Below are 12,975 nucleotides of genomic sequence, written 5' to 3' on the forward strand. Positions count from 1 at the left end.
CGGTAAATTTCAGAAATGCTTGAAATTTCAATATTTTGAAATTTAAGGACGCTAGTTTACATAAAATTTATACACGCCGGCTTATCATGTAGCGGTAGCTTTCGGAAAGGTGGAAAACACATATTTAATACTTGCGCCGGGTATTTGATGTTCGGCTCCGCCCGAACTTAGACTTTCTTACTTGTTAATTAACAAATTATTTTATTTTTATATGCTAATAATTAAATACAAAAGTATACATGAGTGGCATACTAACTAATATGTATGTATGTATATTGTGTATTTGTATATACATAGTATATACGTACATATGTATATATGTACATATATGTAATAAATAAGAAGCCCTAACAGTCATATTGTCTTAATTTTATAACAGTTAAAGGTATTTTGTGGTTGTGCATAGCAAATTACCTACAAATATTTTAAGAGGTTTTTAATTTATGACATTATGACAATATGACTTGCTGTCATCCCTTGTTAATCCCCAAACTATTTTATTAAGTAGAACACTAATTTAGTACCTATCGGATATCATCTACTGAGGTTGAACTCGATATGCAATGCGTATTCACACAAGTAAACAAAGCATATATTCTACGAATAGAAAGCTAATCGTTAATATTGAAACTGACAAAACTGAATTCACTGTCTGACTAAGCGAGAACAAAAATAAAAACTAATACATCAATGCAAATATATAGATGTGTTTGTATCGCATGTATGTGCATACATATACATATGGACATGTGTAGATATATGAAGTGCCAGTGTATATGCACCCTGTAGGAAAATGGAATGTTCGATAATGAACTGACTAATGTAAGGGGGACACATTAGCCGATGCATGGCAGAATGCAGACTTTTTGCACAGGCATGCCCTACGACAGTAAAACGATGGGTGTCCTTTTGTAAATTTATGAATAGAAAATACTCTCGTGCTGCTTTGAAATAACATAGAAAAATTAAATAAGTACATATCGTTACCTTAATATAGAAAGTCCTTAGCTCATATAGTCGCTGAAATGCAAAAAAGCCGTAACTGACTACAATTTTTTATTGCTTAAAATGATGCGGGGACTTATAATTCGATGAAATGCATCATAATCAATTAAAACGAGAATTTTGGATTTTTACTTAGTAATGTCTTTTTATATTTCTGCGACTATGTGAGATAGGGGCTTTCTATATTAAGGTAACGATATGTACATTTATTTATAAAATTTTTTTTTAACGCTTATGACTTCAAACTGCACATCATCCTTTCGATTGGCTGTGAATACAATAATTCCGTGTAATTGCAAGGAATCGGATTAAAATCTTTGGTTATATGTGCATACGTTACCCATTCGCTTACATTGGGATGCATCTTTTCGTTCAATCGTTTTCGTCAAACTTTTCATGGTAGAAAAAGAAATGTATTCCCAATGTTCCCACTGGGTAAGGTTGACCCAAAGGTATACCCGATATATTGGCAATTCGAGTCGGGTGGTGGAGACGGAGTAATGAGAAATTTACTTGTATGTATTTATAAAAACACTGATGGAAATTGTTGTGTATTAGTAACGACGTTGATGATGGTGGTTGCTGTGAGCCCCTCCGTGGCTATTTTACGAGATTCAGAATGTTTCCTTTTTCATTCTCTCTTTCAATCACTGAGAACGAAGCGTGAGCGAATTTTTGCAAATGCACAATCTTGCTTAAAAGCAACAAATCAGACGGCAACCATATCTATGAACTTTTGACTAAACAACTTATGTGATTTTAGAAATTTTAATAAATAAATAAGAAAAAGTAAAGAACTTTCCTACAAAACTTGATAATTTTGATAAGTTTCCATGAAACAGGCATCTTAAGCTACTCTTATGATTGATTCGTAGTAAAAATGTTGCTTGGGAACCCAAAGATTTAATGATTAGCAGAAATACATTCAAAATGCTCAAACTCGACAAATGTTGTTTTGTGAAATGTCCAACGGAATTTACATGTACATACTAGCAAGAGATTTTTTAAGTTTACACTTGCAAATTTTATTCGAATGGCGAATGTGACGCTTGAGTATGCATTTGCACGTACGTACAAACATAGACAATGTTCATACATATGTATGTATATATACATACATATGCGTGCATACGTGCATATAAAATTCTTGCCCATCCATATGCGCCCATGGTATGGTGGTGGGTGGGTTAGAAGCATCTATGATGCTTCGTCAAGGTGGATGATGGTACATACATTATTGCCAACTATTTTTTAAAAATAATGCAAACATAATAACTAACGCCGATATTACATTCCGAAGATATGTATGTAGCTTTTTCAATATTTCACAAACATGTTGTATGGCTTCGATTAAGTAGATACATATTATGCTTAAAAATTATTTTGTTTTGTTTAATTTCTATTCCCTCAATTGATAAATACTTACATATGTATATGTGTGTATGCATGTAGTTCATTTTTTTTCTTCATTACCTGGCAGCTATACATTTCCACCTCTATTCTACGATACTCTGACGGTGTCTCGCTCTTCGAGGCTCTACTGCTTATGTTCTCTCAGCTCTCACTCAGCTAATGTAGCTGCTCGATTGCTATTTTTGTTACTGGATAAGTAACTGTGACGCTAACTTCGCTGGTTTTATATGTTGCTATCTACATATGCACATATGGAGTAGGGGTATTCGTCTAGATATTTAAATTTACGAAACACGCAAATTTAACCCCTCAATTATGAATTTCCATGGTTTCATATTATCCTTTCTATACGGCCAACTGATGCATTATTGTGAACGAGTTTTTGGTAACTTTTTATTGTAAACTAACATAATGCAGCTGTTGTTTCCTCGGATTTAGACATCGATTAGTAATGAGGTACATATAACAGGACGCAAGCGTGCCGAATATTTTTGGTAAAAAATAGTGATGGATAGTATCGATGATTTCATTTTGCTGCCACTATTGAATTTTTCTAAACACTATCGATAGTTGTATGTTATTCACATTGTTGGAATTGGACCAAGGCGAATTCATATAAGGTGGTGTTGCTAGAACAGCTGTTTTATTTCGCCTCGGTACACATACATATGTCAAAACTCCTTATGAGTGAGTGCGGAGGTAAGAATGTTGGCATTTTCTTTCCCTCTTCCTCCTTGAGCGAAGAATAGCTGAAATTTGACATTTTTGTACCGAAAGCGAAAAAATACATGGTAGTTTTTGCATTGGTACTATCGCTACCACCAAGGCGAATTTATACAAGGTGGTGTTACTGGCGAATTTCAAAATGATGTGTTTGTTGTAATATGAAATCGCCATGTTTACAACAAACACATAATTTTGACGTTCAGCAGTACCGCGGCGAAAATCTGAATTCGCCTGTAACAGCACCCTGTATAAATTCGCCTTGGCTATCACGTGATATGATTTCGCCTTGAATTGGACTATAAAAGATACACATACCTACATATGTGCATATGTATGTTGTGAACGCCTTTGTTTGTAAATATGTTCTTTATGGTTTTTATTATAAAATGTGTTATTGAAATGCACGATTTCAATTTGTTTTACACAAGTTATTTTTATGTATGCAAATAATCTTTATTGTTCTTGTAGTTACGAAATGGGTTATTTAAGAATAAGATTTCTTCCTGGTTGTTGTTGTCTGATATAGTAAAAGAAGAAACAGAGTAATTTACAGGCGATGGGATCTGTCATATCACTTGTCAAATTCTTCTTGGACCATAAAAAATTGAATCAAATTTGCCTATTTACAAAATGTTATGCCCAGTTTCACCAATAACTTTTAAATTTGTCAGGCCGTTATAGTTTAAAATGACCACATTTTTTAGGAAACTGTGCTATTTTAAATTTTAAGTTGGATACATTTTAAAATGGTTTGGTGAAACCGGGCATTAGTGTTATATCTCAACATACATATGGAAGAAAGCTTTCGATATTATGGATAGTATCGAATATTTTGCACTATCACTATCGAAACAATCGAATGTATCTACTACCGATAACTTTTCAACACTAAATGATGTTAAGTTGGATTTAAACATTTGTAACTCGTTTACACTTGTTTTGATTTTACCGCATTGTTCACACACTGAATTGATCTCTTAATTTTTCGCGATTTGTGTAAACGACTTCTCATACAAATTTTCATAGATTATTTACGAGACGTTTACTCGTTTAGATGAATACCCTGACTATACATGTGTATGTATTTATGTATATACAGGCCTAGGGTTGCAAATTTGACCACAATTTTCAGTGGGGAGCCCTGTAAGAAATCATAACGAAGACAGGCTACGATGTACATATAAATATGTACCCTGCAGGAAATGGGACTAGTTTGTTGTAGCCACATAACTATTAACTAACTAGCATTCGACTAGTGGTAACTATTTACTATTTCCTTTGGCCGTAACTAACTACCTTTGAAGGGGGATGGCCGCAAAATAGTGAGAACTGGTTTCCTCTGCAACTAAATTGTAGCTAACTACTTTTGGACATAAGTACCAATAAGAAAATTTTTTTTTTGCTTTTTTTACGCTTTTATTTATTTTTTTTTTTACTTTATTTTATTACATTTCATATTTCTTTATATATTCTGCTGTAGGTGGTCCGATATTCGAACGCCGTCAGATATAACTTCAAAATGATAATGTAAAATTTCGATCTTCCTTTATTTGTCCTGAATACGAAAAAGAATCTGCGAAGTTCAGAAAAAAATGTATTGAAAGTAATTTTTGTGTGGATATTTAAATAGAAACTTGTAAAGAAAACAAACTCCCGCTAACATCTGCACGACTCTTGGACGACTTTACAACTAACTTAAAGTTAGTTTTGTCATAGCTAATTAAAAGTTAGTTATTTATCAAACTCCCCCAAAAAAAGCTAACTAGTAGTTAGTTATTTTAATCAATTTATAATTTTTTTCTGCAGGGTATGTTCAGTATAAAATGAAATTGTTTGCCCCTAATGTTTATTTATAATTTTTAAAATTTTTCAATTAAAATACATTTCATTCGCTAACAAATACTAAGCTTAAAACTTTGTAGAACACTTCAAAAAGTGCATCAAAATTTCACCCAAATTTCTTTCTGTTTTCTCGGAAGCTCTAAATTTTTTCGAGTATGTATACAGTTTCGTAGCCCATTCAATTTTAGTGTAATAGCCCAATTCTGTGTCGGTGACACAATTTTTATTTTTTTTGACTGACAAACTTAAACTTTTCTATATATTTTTCCGTAATAAAAACTGACAAGATTTTGTCAGAGATACAGAATAGAGCCGTAGTAATGTGCAAGTTTCAAGTGGCTTAAAATTACCTTAGATTTTTTAGATTTTTTTTTTGTCTGAAGCGTTGCGGTGCTCTTCCATATAAAAATAAATTACGTTTATTCGTTATATGGAAGCAAATGCGACAAAAAAAATTCTAAAAAACCAACGGTTAGCAACTGGAAACTTGCACATTATTACAATTAAATTGTATGGGCTAAAAAAATGTACACTCTGAAAAAATATGAAATTTTGATGAAAATTGGTCGCATTTCTTCAAAGTTTTAAACTTTGGGTTTTTTTAGAGAATGAACAATTTTTAATTGAAAAATCTTAAACATACACATATAAATAAATAAACAGCCGATTGTTAGAACAAAACCGAACGTTCGGCTGAATGCTCGGCTTCGGAAAAAAGAACAACCGAAGTTTATGCAAATTTAACACTTATTTTAAAGTTTAAACTCAGGGCTACTATGACAACGAAAGGTGTTCTATCCCGTGTGAGCCGAAAAAATTCGGATCCCGCGCGGTTCAAGTTCTGATAGGTTTCACCGTATATTATGTACTTACAGTGGTGGAAGAAATAATATAAACCAGTTTCGGTTACACATATTTCTTTTGTTTATTTAATGTTTATTATTTTTTTCATAAAAGTCTTGCTCATTATATAACAAATACCATATAAATCGGCAAACATTAAATTCGCGCATTAAATTCTAGTTGGCTATTAAAGCAGTCCAAGAGCCAGCAAGTGCTACGCAAGATGTAAATCAGTCCTCAGGCTAAAGGGGGTGTAAAAAATATATTAAAAGCATAATATATATTAATAATGCAATTTTAATACGCTCTTCTTCCCCCTTATGCTGTGCCAAGCCGGCCCCATCTTTGTTCTAGTATAATAAAGTGCAAAGTATATTCGACAATTTTTTTTAAGAAAAAAATATAAATTTTTAAAAATCAACGTTTTTTTGTTAGCAACTTCAAACTTTCATTTTATTGTACTAGAATTTAATGGGCTAGAGAACTGCATACCAGAGTTGTGAAAAATGCATTAATTTTTAATAGCCAATTTAACAGCACATGTACACTAGGGTGCCCATCGAAAATGTTTTTTTTTGGAAATCTCAAGACCCTACGCCCTAATTTTATTCGGTTTTATGAGAAATATTATTGCCTATTTTTAAAGATTTTTTAAAGGTCATTTAGAGGTCGCGACCTGTCGATTTAAGTCAGAAAACAGGATTTTGTAGATTTATGAGTTTTTGAATGTCTATTTTCAATTCGATTTTAAATATCTAATATTATCTGAGAAGAGGATATATAGCCTTTTAAAATGGTATATAATAATCTATTGTCGGACTAGGCTTGTTGGCATTTTTTACCGGGCAAAGTAAAAAAGACCCATATTTATCTTAATTTTTTAAATTTTGACCATCGATAATTTTTACGATTCCAAAATATGGAGTACTATCTAAAATTAAATATATTTTCAAATAAACTGATACACCTCATTTATTGCAATCGCATAAAAATTGTCGAAGTTAGACGACTTTTCTTAAATACGGCCTTTATATGTGTGTATGTACCGGATTGATATATATGTACAATCGCTCTTTAGCAAAAAAGTGGTTTTTCAAACCACCACCCCCATTTTCCTAAAATTTCTTGAAAACCCACTATTTTTACTAAAGAGCGATTATATATATCAATTTTGAATAAATATTTATGAAGTCCTTTGCCACACTGCTCAAAAAAATCTGAAATTCTGGTACATACACACATATAAATTTAAGGCCGGAGTTAAGAAAAATCGCCTAACTTCGACAATTTTTATGCGATTGCAATAAATGAGGTATCAGTTTATTTGAAAATAGATTTAATTTTAGATAGTAGTCCATATTTTGAAATTGTAGAAATTATCGGTGGTCGAATTTTAAAAAATTAAGAGAAATCTGGGTTTTTTTTTTTATTTACCCGATAAAAAATCCCAACACGCCTAGTCCGACAGTAGATTATTATATACCATTTTAAAGGGCTATATGTATATCCTCTTCTCAGATCATATTCGATCTTTGAAATCGAATCAAAAATAGTCATCCAAAAACCCATAAATCAACAAAATCCTATTTTCTGACTTAATCGACAGGTCCCGACCTCTAAATGACCTTTAAAAAATCTATAAAAATAGGCAGTAATATTTCTTATAAAAACGAATAAAATTAGGGGTAGGAGGGTCTTGAAATTTCCAAAAAAAAAATCATTTCCGATGGGCACCCTAATGAAGACCTATTCTGATCTAAATCAATCAATATTTGTATTTAAAATCCTCGTCTTCGAGCGGTTCAAAAACAGTAAATTCGGAGTTGGAATGCTTTCATCCCCTAGGATATAGAAAAAAAGTATACCCCATTTTTATTTTTTTTTTTTTTGAAATCAAAAAATATTTGGAGGTCGCTCAAAGCGCTAAGTTTTCTATGTATTTTTACTTGAGAAAAAAACAATTTTTCGTAGCAATGGTGTAGATTTCTTGAAAATCAATATTTTTCGACCGGAAAACTCTGGTTATCATCAGGAGACTTTCAGTAATAACACCCAATTGCTTATTTAAGCATTTTTAATACTAACGATTTTTTATTGGTCTCCCCATTGCATTTTTCGGGGTTTTTGTGGGTTATTGGCGGACCTATAAATTATAGTTGCGATGAAAAAATGATTAAATAAACAACTGGGAATCTCCTGCAGATAAACATAGTTTTCCGATAGAAAAGTATTGATTTTTAAGAATTCTATACCATTTCTACGAAAAGTTGTTTTTCCCCCATATAAAATACATGGAAAACTTTGCGCGCTTTGAACGACCTCTAAATATTTTTTGATTAAAAAAAAAAACTAAAGTGGGGTATATTTTTTTCGGTATAGAATAAGGGGGTGAGGGGGTGGTACAGAAACAAGGGAGTGAGGGCATAAAAATTCCGACTTTACTTTTTCACATGAATTTTTGGACCACCTTAATGTACAGTATGGCGACCAATAACTGTTACCCCGTTTTTTTTTTAGAAATAAAAGGGTCCTTTTAGATTTTGCGAAAAAAGTATTTATTGTTAATTTTCCACAGATTTTACTTTAGTTGTATTAATTAGTTTATAAATTTTAATCCTTATTTACATTTGCCAGCAGTGTAAACTTTGAGAGAAAAGTTCATTTGGCACGCAACTCTTTTTCAGGTGTATTTTTTCTTAGGCTTTGCATAAAAAAGACAAAAAAAAACTGTATAGGCTTGGTCGAATGAATGGCCCTCCTAGTCACCAGTTCCGAGTCTATTAGATTTTTGAGTATGAGGCCTTATGTTGGACAAAAGGGGGGTTATAAGGGACTCAAAACGGAGAAAATTAGCCTTACAGGAGATATGGAATAAATTAACTGACGAAGATCTGCGTGCCAAATGAACTTTTCTCTCAAAATTTACACTGCTGGCAAATGTAAATAAGGATTAAAATTTAAAAACTAATTAATACAACTAAAGTAAAATCTGTGGAAAATTAACAATAAAATGCCTTTTTCGAAAAATCTGTATAGGATCCTTTTATTTCTCAAAAAAACCTGGGTAACAGTTATTAGAAAAATAAAAATTTCCAAAACACTGCACCAATTTTCAACTGTTGATTAAAAAAAAAACTATTTGGAATCAACAAAAATTACACAGTGTACTGTTCGACTACAAAACTCGGCGCTGCCTGAATATCATTGAAAAATATTAATGTTGGTAAATTCGGTGCCCATTTGAGGAAGCCTTACCAACATCAACATTAAACTGTACAATGTTTGACTCTGAAGAATTAATGATGTTAACAACAGGGCCCTGTCACACGGTCAGTAATTCTCACGATATTGGATCGCGATCCATATTGATGGATTGATGGATCGCGCTTGAATGCTACATGTTCAATATTTATCGCATCAGTATTTGCATAAGTTTTGTGCGAAACGCTTATTATATCGCAATTATTTTATACGAATAATTGACAGATAACGCATTTCATAATTATTTTCAAATTTCCAACGCTAATTTAAATACCTTCAATTTGTTTTGAAAGGTTTTAAGCGCCGAGAGCGAAGGTAGAGCGAATATGTTTTCGATTTTCACATTATGAGAGTACAAGATGTATTGACGAAATATATGAATCGCGTTTTGTAAAAGCTACACCTTCAATATTTATTGACGGTATTGCGATCCGCGATCCAGATTTCCAAATTTGTGGAAATTTTGCGATATGGATCAAGGTCCATCAATATTGTATGCTACACAGTCAATAAATATCGCGCTACTTGGATCACGTCAGTAAATACTGACCGTTAGACAAGGCCCTTAACCTACCGATACCATTGCAAAAAATTTGGTTTTTTTTTGCCTGGGTTGGAGCAAGAACAAAATTTTTCTTTTCCCTCCTGTTATCTGCATCTTCATCAGCAAGAAGAAATTTCTGGTTTTTGGCAACATGTGGGTATTAGGGTGCCCATCGAAAATGCTTTTTTTTTTTGGAAATTTCAAGATCCTACACCCCAATTTTATTCGTTTTTATTAGAAATATCATTGCCTAATTTATACATTTTTTAAGGTCGATTTAGGTTAGAAAATACGATTTTGTAGATTTATAAGTTCTTAAATTACTATTTTTGATTCTATATCAAAGATCGAATATGATCTGAGAAGAGGACATATAGGGCTTTAAAATGGTATATAATAATCTACTGTCGGACTTGGCTTGTTCGGATTTTTTATCGGATAAAATACAAAAACACATTTTTCTCTTAAATAAATAAATTTTGACCATCGATAAGTTCCACAATTTCAAAATATGTGATACTATCCAAAATTAAATCTATTTTTAAATAATACTAATAGCTATTTATTGCAAACGCATAGAAATGGTCGAAGTTAGGCGACTTTTGTGTATATGTACCGGAATTTCAGATTTTTTGAGCAGAGTGGCTGAGGAATTCATCAATATTTATCAAAAACTGATAAATACAATTGCTCTTTAGCAAAAAAGTGGGTTTTCAAGAATTTTTAGGAAAATGGGGTTGGCACCGCCCCCTTGTATCATATATGTGTATCTCAAAACCTACTTGACCGATGTCAACATTTGGTGAACACATTGCGCTAGGCTTCTTAAGTGCCATATTGAAATTTGTTGAAATCGGACAAAAACCACGGGCTTCACCAACGTAACGGTAATTTCAAAAAAAATCAAAGCTAGCTATGTTTTAGGAGGAGTAGGTTTTGTCCGATTTCAAAAATATTCAAGGCGGTACTTAGGGCGACTAAGCACAACGTGTATACCAAATTTAGTCGAGATCGGTCAAGTAGTTTTTGAGATACGCCTATATCATAGAAGTGGGTGGTGCCACCCCCATTTTCCTAAAATTTCTTGAAAACCCACTTTTTTGCTAAAGAGCGATTATAAATATTAATTTTGAATAAATATTGATGAAGTCCTTTGCCACACTGCGCAAAAAATCTGAAATTCCGGTACATACACTCATATAAATTCAGGGCCGTATTTAAGAAAAATCACCTTAATTCGACAATTTTATGCGATTGCAATAAATGAGGAGTTTGTTTTAAAATAGATTAAGATTTAGATAGTGCTCCATATTTAGAAATTGTAGAAATTATCGATGGTCAAAATTTAAAAAATTAAGAGAAATATGGGTCTTTTTTCAATTTACCCGATAGAAAATCCCAACAAGCCTAGTCCGACAATAGATTATTATATACCATTTTAAAGGCCTATATATCCTCTCAGATCATATTTGATCTTTGAAATCGAATCAAAAATAGTCATTCAAAAACTCGTAAATCAACAAAATCGTGTTTTCTGACCTAAATAGACAGGTCGCAATCTCTAAATGACCTTTAAAAAATCTGTAAAAATAGGCAATAATATTTCTCATAAAAACGAATAAAATTAGAGGGTAGGGTGTTGAAATTTCCAAAAAAAAAAAAAGCATTTTTGATGGGCACCCTAGTGCAGACATGGGCACTTTTTTGCCCGCGCAGTAGCTAAAGTGCGAGCGCGGGCTGGAGAAAGGGAAAAACAGTTTACGGGAGGAAGGGTATGAAAAGTTGCGAAAAAAATTATTTATATCCCACCGACATCATGTTCATCGCAGTACGGCTGCGGTTAGGGATGCAAACGAAGCATCGATATTTTTGAAACATCGATAATATCGGTTCAAAATTCGATATTTGCCATCGATGTTTACAATTGCCTAAAATCGCTAAATCGAACATACATCGATGCCAGTTTCAACGATGTTTTAACATCGACTTTAGTGTGACTCAGACTTGAACTCAACTTACCCATTAAGCTCCTAAATTTGTTTGACTGGCCATGCATTTTTATTACTTATGCTTTTGGGGAACATTCATTAATTCCGGTTTACTCGCATCTTTCGATAAAATGCTTACTTAATGATTTAAAAAGTGCCGGGTTCCCGTTAAAATTTCAACGAAGTTGGATTTTTAGTCTCAGCGAACTTACTACGGTAAGCATTTTTATTCTATTTATAGGAAGAGTCTAGGAATGGTAAATAAATACAGGGAAATACATCCATATGTAAGTATTTTTCTAATTGAATTACGGAGAGTTGTAATTGAAAAGTTTTAAATTTTCCTTTTAATGTGACTACAACCTAACAAATTGTGAAACATCGAAAACCATCGATATATCGATGTTTTTCTGGCGATGTATTTTAGCATCGATGTTAATTTTTCCGATGCATCGAAACATCGATGTATCGATGTTACCCTCCAAAATTTGCATCCCTAGCTGCGGTAATACTGACTTTGTGTACTAAACAAAGAGCATACATTTTCCTAATATACACAATAAGCCATCGTTCGGACTTCGCTCCGATAGGAGTAGATTTGTTCCGTTTTGTTGAAAAAATTTGAAACCTAGTTGCATCAACAAATTTACTCTTCAAATAGAAAGGAGGTGGGGTTTTTAATAGCAAACTAAAAGTTATATTTTACCTTTTTATCGACACGATTGTTACATTGGTAAGCTACAGCAACTTTGCAAATACACTTGAATTCGTGAATAGGCCCTCACAATCGCCCGATTTGAACCCGATCGAAAAATATTGCTCTGTCTAAAGTTCTGTAATTGCGTCGTTGTGAAATGGCACTGAATTTTTCAATTTTGCACAAAGTGCCAAAATGGCACTTTTGAAAAAAAGCCAAATTTAAATACATTTTTGTGAAATCCTTTGCGTGTACTTCTTTTTCTCAACTAAAATTTTCTAATTTCTATAGTGTATACAACTGGTTTATCTTACTTTGACATTGGGCTTTTGTTTTAATTTGTCTAATTTTAATGCTAATGGGAAGAACTAAAGAGAATGACACCTTTTTTGGCACTTTTAATTTTCTATTTGGCATGTTTTAGCACTTTTTTTATCCTCAATATAGCACTTCATAGCTATGTATGTTTGGCAGCCCTGTTGGCAAATTTGATCACTAGCAGACCTTCACCGAGCGCTCTTTGCTGGGTTCGGACTACAAAAATGGAAGTAAATATCAAGTATTCGTAGTAGATGTGCATTTCTTATCTTTATAAAAAACAATTAATTTCTCCTCGTATCCTTGTACAAATAAGGAGCTAAAGCGGCCTTATAAGG

The 12,975-nt window shown here is 32.7% G+C and overlaps 1 protein-coding gene and 1 long non-coding RNA gene across 10 annotated transcripts in view; one reads left to right on the plus strand and one right to left on the minus strand.

Annotated features, from left to right (window-relative positions):
* The window catches only part of mam (neurogenic protein mastermind), a 193,709-nt gene that overhangs the window by 131,832 nt on the left and 48,902 nt on the right, over positions 1-12,975 (plus strand). The gene's annotated exons all lie outside the window — the stretch shown is intronic.
* The window catches only part of LOC108363267 (uncharacterized), a 15,696-nt gene continuing 7,284 nt past the window's right edge, over positions 4,564-12,975 (minus strand). Inside the window, exon 3 of the long non-coding RNA XR_001847591.1 lies at positions 4,564-4,717. This is a non-coding gene — a long non-coding RNA (uncharacterized LOC108363267). The remainder of the gene's footprint in view (positions 4,718-12,975) is intronic.

This window comes from Rhagoletis zephyria, unplaced genomic scaffold, assembly GCF_001687245.7.
Source record: "Rhagoletis zephyria isolate East Lansing unplaced genomic scaffold, Rhagoletis_zephyria_1.1 Rzeph_scaffold_00025, whole genome shotgun sequence".
Taxonomy (NCBI): Eukaryota; Metazoa; Arthropoda; class Insecta; order Diptera; family Tephritidae; genus Rhagoletis; species Rhagoletis zephyria.